At 41.0% G+C, this 11,945-nt stretch overlaps 1 pseudogene; it reads right to left on the bottom strand.

Annotated features, from left to right (window-relative positions):
* Positions 1 to 1,565: 1,565 nt before the first annotated feature.
* Positions 1,566 to 2,570, bottom strand: LOC116070719 (annotated as a pseudogene).
* Positions 2,571 to 11,945: the final 9,375 nt, after the last annotated feature.

Below are 11,945 nucleotides of genomic sequence, written 5' to 3'. Positions count from 1 at the left end.
TGTGTGTGTGTGTGTGTGTGTGTGTCATAGGTTATCCAATCCCAGAAAGTCATCCCTAAGGTTCAGCGAGAGTGTGTGTGTGTGTGTGATAGGTTATCCAATCCCAGAAGGTCATCCCTAAGGTTCAGCGTGGGGGGGGCGGTATGTGTGTGATAGGTTATCCATTCCCAGAAGGTCATTCCTAAGGTTCAGCACATGCGTGCGTGTGTGTGTGTGTGTGTGTGTGTGTGTGTGTGTGTGTGCGCGCGCGCGCGTGTGTGTATGTGTGTGTATATGTGATAGGTTATCCAATCCCAGAAGGTCATCCCTAAGGTTCAGCACATGTGTGTGTTTGTGTTTGTATGTGTGTGTGTATGTGTATGTATATGTGTATATGTGTGTATGTGTGTATGTATGTGTATGCATATGTGTGTATGTGTATGTATGCATATGTGTGTATGTATGGATGTGTGTATGTGTGTGTTGTGTGTGGGGGGGGTGAGCTAGAGGGAAAACTGGGATACTCATGAATGAAATTCTCCCAAAAATCTTTTTAATTCTTTTTAAAAGCTGACCATTTAATAATAATTCCAATGAAAACAAAAATGTTCTAAATAAGAAGTATATAATAATGAATGGACTTAAAACATCATGTAATGGGTGAAAATATAAAAGACATGTGTCACAGAACCTAAAAGGTCTTTATCTGCATGCACAAAGCTGAAAAAAAATACAGGAGAATTGTTCCACCTTGGTTGTTGCTTCGAGGTAGGGCCTTGGTTGCATTTGAAATCCTCTACCTCACCCTTCCAAATTCTGAAATTACAGATATACCACCACACCCAAGTAGGAATATTGATTTGAAAGGAGGTAAAATCCAAAATAGATTGGGGAGTAGGAAGGACTCACTGTGGGTATTGTCATAGCAACAGAGCATCAAGTTCAGTTTGTTGCCTGGTGATGCTGCTGAGACTGGGGCTGTGGTGGAGGTCAGCATTAGTCATCCTGGCCTTGTGCTGGTCAACTCTGCCTTGTACTAGTCATCCCAGCCTTGTACTAGTCAGCCAGTCTTTTACTAGTCATCCCAGCCTTGTACTAGTCAGTGCTACTTTGAGGATTCTCTATGAGCAACAGGCTTTTCTGGGAAGAAGACATGGAGGCGATTTGACATGAATGAAAACCCAAGAAAGAAAATGGCCAGCTGTTCTGCACAAATTTATGTTCAAGACCCAAGATGGTCACTCTTCTCAATATTAAAAAGAACACAGCATTTGTCCAACAATTGCTAATCAAAATTCTAAGGCACCAAAGAAAAGGACAATTCCTAAACAGTGAGTGAGAACAAGCATCGATATTTTAAATAAAATGAAAAACAGATCCAAGAAGTATTTGGGGGGGGATGAAGTGAACTTTATTGATGGTATTCAAGAAAGTAGGGAGGGCTCCCTATGTCCCTCCTGTTATTATGGAGGTCTGGGATGGAAATTGTGAGGGAGATGCTCAGTGTTGTGGTAGAGACTTCTCAGCAACTAAGGGCCTCTCTCTTGCTCTCAGTGTCCTTGCTGGGGAGGGTGGTCCAGGGCTTCTCACTCCTTGGAGGCCATGTAGGCCATGAGGTCCACCACCCTGTTGCTGTAGCCGTATTCATTGTCATACCAGGAAATGAGCTTTACAAAGTTGTCATTGAGAGCAATGCCAGCCCCAGCATCAAAGGTGGAAGAGTGGGAGTTGCTGTTGAAGTCACAGGAGACAACCTGATCCTCAGTGTAGCCCAGGATGCCCTTCAATGGGCCCTCAAATTCTGCTTCACCACCTTCTTGATGTCATCATACTTGGAGGTTTCTCCAGATGGCATGTCAAATCCACAACAGATACATTGGGGATAGGAACACGGAAAGCCATGCCAGTGAGCTTCCCGTTCAGCTCTGGGATGACCTTGCCCACAGGCTTGGCAGCACCTGTGGATGCAGGGATAATGTTCTGGGCAACCCCATGGCCATCACACCACAGCTTTCCAGAGGGACCATACACAGTCTTCTGAGTGGCAGTGATGGCATAGACCATAGTCGTGAGCCCTTCCACAATGCCAAAGCTGTCATGGATGACCTTGGCTGGGGGGCTAAGCAGTTTGTGGTGCAGGATGCATTGCTGACAATCTTGAGTGAGTTGTCATATTTCTCGTGGTTCACACCCATCACAAACATGGGGGAATCGGCAGAAGGGGCGGAGATGATGACCCTTTCGGCCCTCCCCTTCGAGTGGGCCCTGGCCTTCTCCATGGTGGTGGAGACACCAGTAGACTCCATGACAAACTCAGCACCAGCATCACCCCATTTGATGTTAGCGAGATCTCACTCCTGGAAGATGGTGATGGGCTTCCCGTTGATGACAAGCTTCCCATTCTCAGCCTTGACTGTGCTGTTGAATTTGCCATGGGTGGAGTCACACTGGAACATGTAGACCATGTAGTTGAGGTGGATGAAGGGGCCATTGATGGCAACAATCTCCACTTTGCCAAGTGTAGAGCAGAAGGTAGCCTTAGTAACTAGGCACCCAATACGGCCAAATCCGTTCACACCAACCTTCACCATTTTGTCTATAGTATGAGGTTGGCTCTGCATGAGAAGATGCAGCTGAATCTGGAACAGGGAGGAGCAGAGAGCCAAGAAGTATTTTATATTGAATCCTAGAATAATTGTGAATATTCCTGAACATTGGAAAAATGAAAATAAGGTTCTCCTTGAGTGAGCTGGGCCAACTCACTGTTCAGGAGTATACACCATCGACCAGTGAAAGGGGCCAGATTTTGGATTGTTTGGGTTTTTTTTTTTTTTCATCCCATTTCTCCAGAGCATTTCCTAAAAATTCCCCAAATCTATGCAGTCAAGATGGAGCAATGCGGGCTGAAGGAACTGCAATGTGCAGGGTCCACAGTTGGCTGAACAGAATTAATTGGTAACAGAAGGGGCCCACAGGAAGCTGGTGCATTTAAATGCCAGGACAAGAATCTGTTTCTCAACATTACTTTGTAAAAGAAGTCTTATTTTCCTGCTGTTGTTTGTCTGCATGGAGAAGATCCATTAATGCCTGGAGCTGTCAGACTCATGACCTTTATGTGAATTGAGAGCTGGCTTACAGGAGGATGGCAACTGTAGTGTGAAAATAAATGTAAAGTCCAGCTGCCATATACAATAAACTGTTCTGCACAAGGCAACCTCAGGCTTAACTGTGACCTGATAGAAGAGCTGCAAATACCAGGGGTAACCCAACTACATATAGCATTCAATAAACAAGATTCTAGGCAGAATTCTACCAACTTAGTGATGCATTATCTATTTTCAAAATTTGAAAGAAAAGACAAGTAACTGATAAGCAGGCAAAACTAGGTACCAAGAAAATCAAATTTCAAAAGTTTTATTTTGAAATATATATGTGTATATATGGTATCTGGACTGAGCCTGGGGGCCGAACCTAGGAATTCACGAGTACCAAAGGAGTACTCTACTGCTGAGCTATAGCAGCACCCCTCAGAACTACTTTTTATAAACTGAATTTTTTTAAAAAAAAAAAAATGCCAGTGATGTCGGTCTCTTTGCCTAGTGTGCATAAAGTCCTGGCTTCAATGCTCGTGCCACATAAAGAAGCCACCATAGTGCCATACCATTTTAATGCCAGCACTTGATAGGCAGAAGCTATGAAACACAAGGATGCAGCTAAAAAGGAAGGGTATAAAGAGGAAGCTTCCCTGTTGCCAGTCGCCCTCCAGTCTCCCCCAGGAACCAAAACACAAGAAGCCACCTAACGTAGCTCTTCAGATTCATTGTACTGGAGAAAAGAGGGCTCAAGAAGCAAAAGGCACAGTGACCCTCCAGATGCCTACTTCTGTGACAAAGAGCCTCCCTGTCCATCGGAACTGCATGGGACCAATTAGAATTAATTCAGTTAAGAGCAATGAGTAACAGAACTGTCTGGTGATCCAGCAGCCAAGGGATCCAATGCCTGGAACTGGAAAAAGAGTGTCCTTCAGTTTCACTAGAAAGACCTCTGCCAAGTTCATCTCATCACCCAGAGCAAACCTCCAGGAACTGCCACCCAGTCCCTAGCTCAAAACTTAAATGGGCCAGCAGTCTGGAAACTGCACTCTTATCTGGAGGCTTGGAGGTCTCCAGGTCACTGTGGCTTGTACTAACAGAAGAAACTTCAAAGTCGAGTGCTTATGTAGGCGAGACTGAAGTGGAAACTTCTGGATTCTTTTAAAAGTCAGTCATGTCAAATGATGTTTTGCTGGGACACACAGGTGAAAGGATGTTTTGCTAAAGCAGGCATGTGAAAGGACTCATGATGAAGGAGTATAAATATGACCCCACAGACTGTAGGAGCTCGAGCATTGGTTTGCTTTGCTCAGCCTAGCTACTCTTCGCTAACAACATGCACATTTTGGTTCACCTTATATTGTGTTGCTGAGCTCTGCTTGTGGTGATGCCATTGAGAGAAACTGACCAAAGAATTTTCCATGAGGTTTCTGCGGCTTCATGCCACTTCTGCGCCCTCAGGCCTGTTCATGAGCCTTACTGAGGACTCTTCAGGATTGAACTGCCCTTGCTGGCTTATGGGTGGTGACTGACAAGTGGACTGGACTGCAGCTGCTGGTTCACGTGTGGTGTCTGCTGACAGGACAGGACTGCAGCTGCTGATTCCTATTTGGTGTTTGCTACTGGACTGAACTGCTGATGCGTTGACAACAAAGATTGGACTTGGCTCCAGAGAACTATTTCTAAACAGGTATAATTCCCCCATGTCCTAATGTCTTTCTCTTCTACTACCTCTGGAGGGTGGTGGGCTAGAGAATATGTTGAACCTTTATTGAAAGTAGGTTGAGAAAATCTTATGCCTACATGAGACCATTCTGCAGTATACTGTGGACAGCTGTGCAATGCCGTTTAAATGTGGAAGTCAGAGGAGAGCCTAGAAAAGTGGTTCTCCCTTTGCATCATCTGAGGATTCAACTGACGTCATCAGTCTTAGCAGTAAGTACTTTATTCACTGAACCATATTGCCAGGCCTGTATTTGATCTCTTAAGAGCTGTCCTTATTTTGTTAGCTCATTTATTGATTTCTTGTTTTCTTTTCTCTTAATCTCTGCATACGACAGATAATATTCTTTCAAATGCATAGCTAGCAAAGATTTTCTTCCACTCTAGAGTTTGTCTCTTCATTTGGTTAACCATTTCCTTTGCTGTGCAGGAATTCTTTCATTTCATTCTGTGTCATTTGTTAAGTGTTGGTGTGTTTTCCTGAGCGCTTGGGACTATGCTTGTGTCTAAAGTGTCTTCTCTAACTGGTTCAGAATTTCAAGTCCTACACTAATGTCTTTGATCCCTTTGGAGTTGGGTTTTTACAGGGTCATAATTTTCCCAATGCCACCTTGTTGAAGAGGCCAACTCTTCTCCAGTGTATAATTTTGGCATCTTCATCAAAGATCACAGGTTGCAACTGTGTGAGTTTGTATCTGGACCTTCTTTTCTGTTTGGTCGATTTGTACCAGTGCTGTGTTGCTGCTGCTGCTGCTGCTGCTGCTGCTGCTGCTGCTGCTGCTGCTGCTGCTGCTGCTGCTGCTGCTGCTGTTGCTAGTGGTGGTGTTGGTATTAGCGTTGCTGTTGCTGATACTGATGCTATTGCTGCTGCTGCTGTTGCTGCTGTTGTTACTGTTGCTATTGTTGTTGTTGTTGCTGTTGTGGTGGTGGTTCTTGTTCTTGTTCTTGTTCTTGTTCTTGTTCTTGTTCTTGTTCTTGTTCTTGTTCTTGTTCTTGTTCTTGTTCCTGCTGCTATGGCCCAGGGATGTGATACTCCATTATTCATTAATCATTTTGTTCAAGATTGCTTTGGCTAGCAAGGATATTCTGTGCAGTCATATAAGTTTTAAGATTGCTTTTTTTTTCTTTTTTTCAAAGATTTATTGTTACTGTCCAGCAGTAACATTAAGGAATGGGTTACCTGGAGATATGGAGTTAGAAAGAAGAGCAGCAGCAAGAGAGAGTTAGGGAAAGGACAGAGTGGCCACAGGTATACCTATCCACGTGGTTGGTTTACAAAATTAGACAGGAGTCGTGAATGCTCAGCCACCCTCATTTTTAATGAATCCCATTTTCACTCTGTTCTTTGAATCCATGAGCATGAACTCTCTTCACATCTTTTAATATCTTCTTTATTGTCATTTTTTGGCACTTTAAGTTGTCATCACAGAGGTCTCTCCATTCTTTGGTTAGAGTTAAGAATATTTTGTTTTGTTTATTGGCAATTATGAATGGGATCATTTCCCTGATTCCTTTCCCAGCATCTTCATTCTTGTTACCTTGAAAGGATACTGATTTCTGTATGTTAATTTTGTATCCTACTATTTGCTAAAAGTATTTCTCATATCTAAGAGTCTTTTGGTAGAATCTTTAGGTTTCTTTTACATATTGAATTGTATCATCTGCAAATAAGAATGCCTTGGCTTCTTCTTCTATGCTTCATTTGTTTCTTTTCTTTCTGTCTTATGCTATAGCTATGGCTTTAAGCACTACATTGAGTAATAGAGGGGAAAACAGACACTTGTCACTGACTATACTGGAAATGTTTTGTGGTTTCCCCCATTTAGTATGATTCTGGATAAAGATTTGTTGTTCATACTTTCACTGTGCTTAGATATGTTCCCTCCATCCCTAGCCTCCCTCAGCTTTATAAGTAAGGAGTGTCATTTATATTTTGTTAATATGTTCCCTCCATCCCTAGTCTATCCATACTTCTACCATGAAGGGATGTTGGATTTTGTCAAAAAGTTTTGCTGCATATCTTTAAATGAATGTGTGATTTCTGTCCTTGAATCTGCTTATGTAGTATATAACATTTACTGATTAATAAATGTTAACTCATCCCTTCATGTTTACAATAAGACCAGCTTGATTGAAGTGGTTGACCTTTTTTATATGTTTGTGAATTCAGTTTTCAAGTTATAAGAATATTCACATCTATGTTTAGCAGCAAGGTGGCTGGATTACTTTTTTGGTATGCCTTTATCTGGTTTGGTACCAGGGTAATACTGGCTTCATCAAGCAACTTGGGAGCATTCCTTACATTTCTACTTTATGGAAGACCTTGAGAAACATGTTGATTCTCTGAAGATCTGGTAAAATTCACCCATGAATCCATCTGGGCCTAGACTTTTTTTTTTAAGATATGAGGTTTTTTTTTTTCTTCAAATTACTGCTTCAATCTCATTTCTCAGCATAGATCTGTTTAAATTGTTATCATATCCCAGTTTGGTTTTGATAGGTCACATACATGGGGAGAGTCGTTCCTTTTGTACTTCTAGAGATAGTGGAATAAAAATCCTTAAACATATCCTCATGATTTTCTGAATTTCATTGGTATCTGTTAGAAAATCCATAATTTTATTAATTTGGGCCTTCTCTTTCATTAGTTTGGCTAAGGGTTCATTAATCTTGTTTTATATTCAAAGAATCATTTAACATCTTCATTGATTCTTTGTTGCTTTTTAATTTTCATTTCATTCATTTCTGTCCTGTTCTCAGTTATTTCTTTCTATCTATGATTTGAAGTTTGGCCTCTTTTTTTTCCCAAGACCATAATGTCTACCATTGAGCTGTTCATTTGAGAGCACTCTGATATTTCAGTGTAGGTAGTTGTAGCTATAAATGTTTCATTCATTGTTTCACATAGATTTAGGCATGTTGTATTTTCATTTTCATTTGATTCAAGAAATTCATTTTGATTTTTATTATTTCTTCAGGAATCCATTCTTCAGACAATAGTGTGCTGTTTAATCTCCAAGAGTTTATGAATGCTCTTGCTTATTTCTAGGCTTACCCCATTGTGGTCAGGTAAAATACAAGAAGTTATTTCTAGTTTCCTATATTTAGTAAGACTTGCTCTGTGTCCTCTCATAGGAGAGTCAGTCCTAAAAGCTGAAGAGAAGAATATATATTCTTCAGTGTTTGGGTAGAATGTTCTGTACATGTCTGTTAGGTCTATTTGATCTTTGATGCCATTTACCTGAGATGTCGGAATTTCCTGCCTGTCTTAGTTAGGGTTTCATTGCAGTGGACAGATACCAAAGCAACTCTTATAAGGACAACATTTCATTGGGGCTGGCTTACAGGTTCAGAGGTTCAGTCCATTATCATCAAGGTGGGAGCATGACTGCATTCACACAGATGTGGGGCTGGAGGAGCTGAGATTTTTACCTCTTGTTCCAAAGACAGCTTTGAGAAGACTGGCTTGGGTTTTAAAGCCCATGCCCACAGTGACACACTTTCTCTAATGAGGGTACGCCTCCAAATATTGCCACTCCCTGGGCCAAGCATTCTCAAACCACACTGCCTACTGATGAAAGTGACATACTGAAGTCACTTACCATTGTTGTGCTGAAATTGATTGGCATCTTTACACTTACTAGTGTTTGTTTTGTGAAATTGGGTACACCAGTGTTTGTATGGTTGAAATCGTGATCTCCTCTTGATGGATTATTCCTTTAAGCATTATGTAATTAACTTCTTTAATCTTCTGACTAATGGTGTGGTTTGAAGTCCATTTTTGCTTGTTTCCAGCTGTCATTTGCTTGGAACCTGCTTTCTTTCTTTCCCCCTAAAGTTGCGTCTGTCTTTGATGGTGATAAATAAACAGACCTTGTTCTTACTCCAATCTGCTAGTCTACATCTTTTGAACAGAGACCATAAATATCCAGAGTTATTATTGAAAGCTGTGTTTTAATTCCTGTAATTCTGCCCACTTTATGGTGTTTGTCTTTCTGTTCCTTGTTTGTCTGTTGCTATTCTGGGTGCTAATTTCTTGTGGCCCATATATGTGTCATCATTCTCTGCAGCGCAGATGATTACTCCAAGTTTCTCCAAGCAAAGTCAGGCTATTGGTCATAAATCCCTTTATAGTCTTTATCAGGGAAATCTTCTTCTCCAATTCTGACAGAGTTTTCCTGGGAATGGTTGTCTCTGTTGGCGCAATTGTCAGATCTAGAAGTACATCATTGCAACTCCTCCTGGTTTTCAAAGTTTCTCTTAAGAAACCTGCTGTTACTTTGATGGCACCACCTTTACATGGGACTGGCATGTCCTCTCTTGCAGCTTTCAAAGTGTTCATCTTTGGACAATAATGTGACCTGGAAAAGGGCTTCTCTGGTGTTATAGATGCCTTTTGTACCTGAGTGGGCATCTCCCCATGTTTGGGAAGTTTTCTATGTAAATTGAAGATATTTCCTGTGTCTTTAGAATGAAATTCTTCACCTTGTCTATAACTATTATTTTGGGGCTTGGTGTTTTTATAGTGTCCATATGTCTTCAATGCTATGGCCATACTTTCTTAGTAATTTATCTTTGTTCTTACCCACTTTATCTTCAAGCCCTGGCAGTCTGTCTTCTCGCTGGTCTGTTCTATCAGAGGTACTTTCCAGAGAGCCTCTTGTTTGATTTGTTTTAGTTCAATTCGAGTATTTAAATTTGATTTTTCCAGAACTTGTGTATCTTTATTGGTTTTTGTTTTCATATCCTGTATCAACATCCCTATTTTGTCTGGCTGCTTTATGTATTCTCTGGGAGTCCTGTAGGAATATATTTGTATTCTCTAGGAGTCCTGTAAGAATGTATTTGTGCAGTATGTTCTTTTCACATACTTATAATTGTCTTCTTGAATTCTTTGTCTTAGATTTCCTATAAATCATCCTTATTAGAAACCATTACTATGGAATTAGTAATTGGAGGGGCAAGAATTGTGCCACTTAGTTTTTCATGTTTTCATGATCTTGTCTTAGAATTTGTAATTCTTCAGTTAAATCATTGGTTGGATATTTTTAACTACTTTATTTTTTCAATGGATGAGTCTTCAATATTGATGATGAATAAGCTTGTAGGAGGGTTGAGATGCCATTTTCTTTTTCTGTTATACTACTGTTTAATACACCAGGCTCCATCTCCAACACTCTACTAAGAATGGAGCACTGTCTGTGAAAACTATCACTATCAAAGTGTAGGTGCATTGTGAAAATATAATAATGTTCAAATAATAAGCAACTCCTTCTGTCTTAAGCTTGACTCTCTCTAGTTACTCTGTCACTGGGAATGGAGAGCTCCCGACTGTGCCAATCCCTGCATGAAAGACTCTGGATTTGTCCTATCCTGCTGTCTAGTGTTTCCTATTTTCCTTCGCTGCTAGAGACTTTGGCCATCAACCACCATTCTGGGATATAATACGCAGACTCTCGCAGAGCATGCCTGCATATCGTCTACCAGCTTGGATCCATTTAAAGCCTTAAACATTAACTTCCAGTTCCTGTTCTGCCTTTATGTGTGTGGAGGGAGAGGGGATTTGAGAAGGTCAAGAAGACTTTAAGTCCTCTGGAACTGAAATTATAGGCAACTGTAAAACGCCTAACATGGATGCAGGGAATAGAATTCTAGTCCTTGGAAAAGCAGCAAGAAGGTTTTTTTTTAATATTATTTATTTTTCTTTTTATGAGTACACTGTAGCTATCTTCAGACACACAGCAGAAGAGGGCATCAGATCCCATTACAGATGGTTGTGAGCCACCATGTGGTTGTTAGGAATTGAACTCAGGACTTCTGGAAGAGCAGTCAGTGCTCTTAACCACTGAGCCATCCCTCCAGCCAGCAGCAAGAATTCTTAACTTCTGAGCCCCCAAGTATCAGTTTTTAAAAAACTAAAAAGATGACTATCATATAAATATAGTGTGAATACACAGCCAACATGTATCTAAGTCATTAATAACAGAATCAGCAGGAACGAGAATAAAGCTATTTCAAAGGATTGTAGATGTTACAGGAAGTTGCTGGTGTAAAATTTCTAAATACATATAATAAGAGGATAAGATCCACGCCAACTAGTGTCTTACACCACAATGAAATGTCTACAGCTAGCTTTTTACCACATAGAAATTACGCTCATTATTATGAGTCAAATTTTTCATTCTATCAGCCAGAGATCATCTCCATCTTTATTTGTTTTCTATACTTCCACAGTAGAACTATCATAAGCCACAGTAAACGGTAAATCAGACAAAGATACCCACCCCAAGAAAAAGAATTGGTGCTGTGACTTGACAAGTCATCTTTCTGCCTGTGTCTAAAATGTCAATTTTTTTCTTAGCCTGTCTGTACTAGAGATACTAATGCGTACTGTTTTGTTACAAGATGGAGCTAATGAGTTTGTACGTAAAAGTGTTTGGCATTGCAAAGTACTATCCAAATGTGACTCTCCCTTGCTCTCCCACTGGTTTCCAGTCAGCCACCACTGCATAGTCTACACATCCTCATGCTTTCTGCAGCTGCGCATCTCCTCTACTCTTCAGGAGGTACCATCCTCTGACTTGCCAATCCCCCTCACCATTCCCTTCACCTCATAAACCACCAAAAGATTTTTCCTCGATATCTCTCTCCCCCTTAGTTAAACTTCAGCTTCCGTATCTTAGAACCTCTTTCCTAATTGTGTGGGTGATGTGTTGCACCTCGCTACTAAGGTTGTAGTCTCCCACATTCAGACAACTTTCCTGAGCTCGGCACAAAGTGGGGGACTCCCTTTTCTTAGCAAATTTCCCTCTTCTCTGCCTGATCTAGGAAGCCAGACCTCCACACTTTATGTGAAGAATGTCATGTGATCCCTGGAGAAATTACAGGTTCAATTTCCTGGAATGTTTCTCTATGTAAATGAGGTATCTCCAGTACCTTAAACCTCAGCCAATGAAACTTCACCCCAAGACAAATCCCTTCCCACTCTCCAAGGTTCATGTCTGTATATAGCTCTGGTTCATCCCCAGTAAAGTGTATTCATGCACGCCCATCCCAAATAAAAGTTTGTACACAAGCAAGATTGACTCAGAGAGCTGTTTCATTGAAGACCCTTGGAGAAGACCTTCCTCCCACCACCACCCCCACCTCCAC

This window comes from Mastomys coucha, unplaced genomic scaffold, assembly GCF_008632895.1.
Source record: "Mastomys coucha isolate ucsf_1 unplaced genomic scaffold, UCSF_Mcou_1 pScaffold22, whole genome shotgun sequence".
Lineage (NCBI taxonomy): Eukaryota > Metazoa > Chordata > Mammalia > Rodentia > Muridae > Mastomys > Mastomys coucha.
Note: the sequence above shows the minus strand (reverse complement) of the source record. Positions and strands in the feature narration are given on the sequence as shown.